At 48.4% G+C, this 6,000-nt stretch overlaps 1 pseudogene; it reads left to right on the top strand.

Annotated features, from left to right (window-relative positions):
* The first annotated feature begins 1,414 nt into the window (after positions 1-1,414).
* On the top strand, positions 1,415-5,994 carry LOC147446813 (uncharacterized; annotated as a pseudogene).
* The last annotated feature ends 6 nt before the right edge of the window (positions 5,995-6,000 follow it).

Raw genomic sequence — 6,000 nt, 5'->3', positions numbered from 1 at the left:
CCCAGAGATAGCTCGGCCAGCTATCCTTGGTCTTGATTTTTTTGTACTTACCATCTTCGTCCATTGCCTCCTCATCCTTGGTGCAAGATGGAGTAATTGGGGCCAAGTTATCTTCGGGCCCTGCATCAACACGTCGTGAACTAAGTCATATGGTTTAGCGTACTCACCTAGTGAAAAATCCACGATGTCTATCTTCCATCGCGGCTTAGATGCGTGCTTGCTAGATTCGCCTTTCCCTTTCAGCAGGTGGTGGGGGTAGTGGTGGAATAAGAGGTTGTGGTGGTGGTTGTTGTTATACAGGCTGAGCTTGATACCTCTGACTCGTTGACTCTTGCTTGTATGCACAGCTTCTTGTCTTTAAGGCGGGATACTTTCACTGCCAACTCATATGTTATAGGAAACCTTCCCCTCACCTTCTCTTTAAGCGGCGACCACAGGCCAGCAATGAAACGGTCCTTCTTCAGGAAATAGGCACTCCTTCACCTTCCTCCAGTGAGACAACCCATCTCTCCCACAAATCCACAAATTTGGAGTCGTAGGTGGCATACTCTAGCGGACCTCCCTGCTTTAATTCCGTCAGTAGATGCCATAGATTTTCTGAGGTTGCGCCTCCATCAAACCTCTTTACAAAGGCAGCAGGTAATACATCCCATGCATTTTTGGTAGCTTGGGGCAAAGCATTGTACCAAGATTTGACCTCTACTTTCATCAGTAGAGGAAAAATTTGTAGCTGTGAGGCGTCGTCATCCTTGTTGGAAACCACACAAGCGATGTTGAAATCATCCAGAAAGTTGGTGGTGACGTTGGTGCGACAAAGTTATGTCGGTCTAGTAGAATGGTTCTTGCATTGGTATGGAGTCATGCAGATACAGGTCGAGGTGGTGAAGTCAATATCAGATACCGGTAGCGGAAAACTTGATCATGATGTGTATGCTAGATGTGGGAATTAGCAGGTCAGGCATTGGTTTTTAATCTCTAATAATTAAAATGCTCGTAGATGTAGGGAATTTACTCTTTGGTTACTCTTTGGTCCCATTATTTGTCCACGGGGTTCTTTTTGGAGGACTGTTTCAAGGATTGAAGACTGAATAAGGCTATTTGTCGTGATTACGGCAAGCTCGGGGTGGTCCACACTTCGAGTGGCCGCCACTATCGGCAAATGATAGAGCAATTGAAGTGCGGCTGCAAAGGGGCAGCTAGGGCTACTTGAAGCCAGGAGTATTCGGACTCGGCTACTACAACCTTGAGCTATACCCGTTTGGGGGTGCTTTGGATTGCGGTCGTCCTTGGGTGGGAACAGCATGCAATGTAAGTGAAAAGCTTGGAAGTCTAAAATAACACCATGCTTTTTAAAAAAACCAGAACGACGCAGGTTTAGGGTGGCGCCACCAGACAGCGGGATATAGCAGGCAAGTCGATGAAGGGGCAGCCATGCAGTTCGAGGCCACCAAGTGGCGCATGGATTGAAGCGACCAACAGGTGGGAGCCATGCATGGGAGAAGTTGTCCATAGCCTGTGAGAAGAGGAGGGAAAGTGGCGCCAGACAGGGGGTTGCCAAGTGCGTGAGCAAGAGGCAGGAGATCCGGCCATGCAAGGGAGTGCCACCGGGAGGGCATGGGAGGATGGAGTTAAGCCTGAAGAGGTGAACAAAAGCCATCAACGAAGAGGGCACTGTTGGAGAGAGGGGGCCTGAGTGGAGCCATCCCCTTTGCAGCTAGTAAGTAGCACTACAGTAAAGGAGGGTAGCCATGTAGTGATCAGGGAAGAAGGTCAAAGCCAAGGGGTTATCTGCAAGCCCGTAATGAGTAAGTTGGAGGCATGCTACAGAGGGTCGAACAGAGCCTGTGGTGAAAGGCGCCATGAGCTGCAGTAAAGAGGTTGTGCATGGGAGTCCGAACCTCCATTAGATGCAACCAACTGGGGGCAAGCATGAGAGCATGAAGTGGGCCGCCAAGGGCTACCATCTGTTGTGGCGTGGCTGCATCTCAAAGAACCAGGCGAGCGAGAGCTTGTATATGACAATGGGGAGCCGCCAGGATTGTTGAAGCCGAGGGCTTGCCTTTTTGCAAGTGTATAAGGTCATCAAGGGATACGGACTGCCATAGGGGAGGTGGGCCGCCACTAGTGAACTGAAAGGCCGGGTGTGTTGAAGGAAGGCCATACGTGTAGGGGCCGACCTCGATCATATCTGTATATGTCGCATTAAAGACTATCCTAACTCTAATCAAAACCTCATTATTCTACCCACTCCATCTATTGTGTCTTGGCGTCTTTCTTTGTGCTCAAAGCGCGGGGCTTGCGTGTGGACCCTTGGAGTTTGTGTATGGCAAAGAGAGAGAGAGAGAGAGAGAGAGAGAGAGAGCATGTGTGAGTGCAAGAGAGAGCAGGAGATGGGAGGGAATGATTGCCGCTGTGTTATACTGCTCGAGGTATGTGCTATGTGTTGAGCTATTGACAAGTTTGTGTTGGTAAGGTGCATATAGCTAGGCGGGTGTAGTCGTGAATTGTGGAAATTACGAGCTTACTAGTAAAACCATACAGAAAATGTAGTGTGCGTGAGTCTATCCGAGTGGCTTGGGGGACTGGATATGTATTGTGTGTGTTCCCATTTCTCCCATTCCATAAGTGGTGCCCCCAATGAGAACACGCTCATAGCATTGAAGAAAACAATGCAAAGATCAACCGAAGGATACCATGGCAGCTCCAAGCTATGGCCCTTTTTTCACAGGTGAGGTGGATCCAATCGAATGGATTGCAGACTTTGAATTATATATGCTATCATTGAGGATGCCTAATGAAGACAGCAAGATGGACACTATTCCATTTGTGTTACATGGCAAGGAGAAAGCATGGTTCGATACATTGCAGGGCGAGCCGCGACATGCATGGCCGGCTCTACGGACCAGTTTCTTACAACATTTTTGAAAGGAAGTATCACCTATGGATATGGACGTGAAGCTAAAAGCTCTCAGACAAGATGTAAGTGAAGAATTTACTATTTTTCTTAATCGGTTTGAAGAATGTTGGGCAGAATTAGCCACATCAATGCAATTGGCCAACGGTGACTATTTCAAGATGGACAAATTTATGTCATGCCTACATCCCAAGGTACGAGAAAAGATGGATTTCGAAAGCCCCGAGAACAACAACGGTGCTGTAGCAATTGCTCGAGCAAAGAGCAGGAAGATGAAGAAGAAGATCGAACAAGGTGGATGGGAAACGAGCAACCACCAAGCCCTCAAGGCAAGGTTCGTGCAGAGGATCAAGCAAATCATGGAGTGGCAGCTATTCCTCAACACTGAGTGCGTATTGTTCAAGATTTATCGGAACAAATGCAAGAGCTTCGTTTGAGTGTGATGGATAGAGGACAGCAAAGAGCGGGCAGAGGAAGAGCTAGGCAATTGCCTGGCCGTTGCTATAATTGCGGCGAAGAAGGACACTACACACCAGATTGCCCGCATCCACCAAGGGAAAGAGGAGGTATGTACCCACTATTCGGAAGAGGGAGAGCACACGGGTGATTCAACGGGCAAAGAGATCAACAGTCTGACAATCCTGTGCCTCCTGCTCCTCAAGGTAATGAAGAAGTTCGTCGTGTTAATATAATTGGTGTAGATGAGCAGGTAGTGGATGTTTTGGCCAACAAGAGGGCACGTGAAGGAAGAGAGACGGAGACACGTGAACGGGAGACTAGAGCTCGCAAAGGCAAATGGAAGGTCAACGAAGGTAGAGAGCCTCCAGAGACAAGCAAAAGAAGAAGGAGATGCAAAATCAAGCAATCCGACTACCAACTTGGAAGGGATCATCCCGAATATGACTTGGTGAGTGATGTCAAGAACCAAAAGGCTAATATTACTTTCGGTCAGTTGCTTGCCGTAAATCCTAAATTGCAACGTCAGTGGTCTACTAGTGCTAGCACCAGGCTTCCACGGGACAAAACAAGAGTGCATACTGTGGGGAATCTAGCATTGAGGGTTGGGAGTCCAGCCGATGTGCTTCCACTTGTTGATGCTCTTATTGGAAAGAAGATGCAAGTACATGCATACATCGGTGGAGGGACCCAAGTGTGTGTCATGGCCGAATCCGCCATGAAGGATGCAAGAGTTAAAGCAGTGGCAAGATCTAATGTGCGAATGAGAATGGCCAACCATACCAAGGCCAGGTGTTTGGGCATAGCACAGGATGTGAAGGTAAAGGTTATGGGTGTTGAATGCCTTATTGATTTTTTTGTTATGAAAGCTAGCGACAATGCTTATATTGGGTAGACCATGGCTTCTTGCAATGGGGGCCAAGCAGGATTGGGGAAAAAGGTTATTTACTTTATTTGATAAAGAGAATGATAGATAGGTGATGCTTGATCTACGAACGAGGGAGAGTTGCTCTCATCCCATGGCGAAGGATGAGTGAGATGATTCTACAAAAAGCTACAAATAGAAAACGGAGTCAACCTATGATGAAGGCTACACAGATATAGAAGAGGGAAAGAGTGATGACGATCTCCTTCACGTTGATGTTGATCTCTTTGCGGTTACTATCGATAACTCTATTCCAAAAGAAGGTATACAAGCTCAAGTTTCCCCTATTCATGCCCAAGAGGTAAGAGGTATGCTAGGAGAAGACATAACAAAGCAAGAGAAGGAAAGTTATGTGCAAGTCTGTGCATCCTATCCTAATTTGTTTTCCACCGAGTATAAATATTTGCGAGGTGCCAAGGAAGTCAAACATAGGATCATACTCAAGGAGGGGCATAAACCAAAGGCACAAACGCTAAGGAGGTTAGGGGAAATTCAATAGGAAGCACTCTGGCCGGAAATCAACAAGCTATTGGATGCAGGTATTATCTATCCCGTGCAAGAATCTGAATGGGTCTCCCCGGTTGTCATAACACCTAAGAAGAACGGCAAATGGCATGTGTGTGTAGATTATAAGCCTTTAAATGCTGCAACCAAGGGGAACTATTATCCTTTACCCTTTCAGGATGAAATCTTAAATCTAGGCTGACATTCGAGGGCCACTTTTAGGAGGTTGGCTATGACCATAGGAGCTCTAAATTTTGAGGGAGAAAAGCAATCTTTTTTAAGCAAACGTAAGCTCGGGAATTTTGGGCGTGTGCAAGGGGGCCAAGCCCAAAGTTTTTTTTAAAGGCTATTAATAAAGAAAAAAATGACGAGTCCAACGCTGCATGCTTGAAGGGTGGCGCTGTTTTTGGGAGGCCAGGCATGCAGGAGAGTAGCACCATCTGTTTTGGCATGGAGGGGTGGCGGTTGCATGCAGGCCAGCATTACGGAAGGGGCCACTTGAGGACCACCAGGTGGTGGAGACAGAGCAGGTGACGGGGTCACTAGAGAGCGGCCAATGGCGGGCTGCTTGAAGGAATAGGGCCGGCCAACTGGCTGCAGGGGGGAGATCGAAAGGGTGAGCTGGTCAAGAGGGAGGCGCCACAAGAGGGTCAAGGGAGCCCTATGGGTTTGCATGGCAGTGCTGGTACGAGGGCGCAGTGCCGGGAGCAGATAAGGGCTGTGGGAGCCCGGGACGAGCGACAAGCAGGGAGGTGAAGGGGGCGCCTTGCCTTTGGGGGGCAACCGCTAGTGGCCAAAGAGGTGGGGCGAGGTTGAGGACAATGTGACAAAGGGGAGCAGGATAACTGGGGCAAGCAGGTTGGAACCATGAGCATGGAGTGCTGCAGAGGAGGGTTTGATAGCAACCTATAGGGGACCTACGAGTGGGGGGCCGCCAAGGTTGGAGAAGGTCAGAGAGGAGCAAAAGAAGAAAATCAGGGCCTGTAATGTTTGAAGATGGCCAGCACAAGGGGAGCTCCCGATGATAGGGAAGGAGGAAGGGCTTGAGAAGGTCAGCTTACAAAGGCCATGGGCTGCCAGTGGCCGCGGGTGGTCGCTAACCGGAAAGCATACATTTTTATTGCCGTTAATGTCATCATTGTATCCGCATATGTGTTGTGGTGCATGTTTTTTCTTTGGTTATGGTAATTGCACAACTCAG

This window comes from Adiantum capillus-veneris, chromosome 11, assembly GCF_014529385.1.
Source record: "Adiantum capillus-veneris isolate H3 chromosome 11, ASM1452938v2, whole genome shotgun sequence".
Taxonomy (NCBI): Eukaryota; Viridiplantae; Streptophyta; class Polypodiopsida; order Polypodiales; family Pteridaceae; genus Adiantum; species Adiantum capillus-veneris.
Note: the sequence above shows the minus strand (reverse complement) of the source record. Positions and strands in the feature narration are given on the sequence as shown.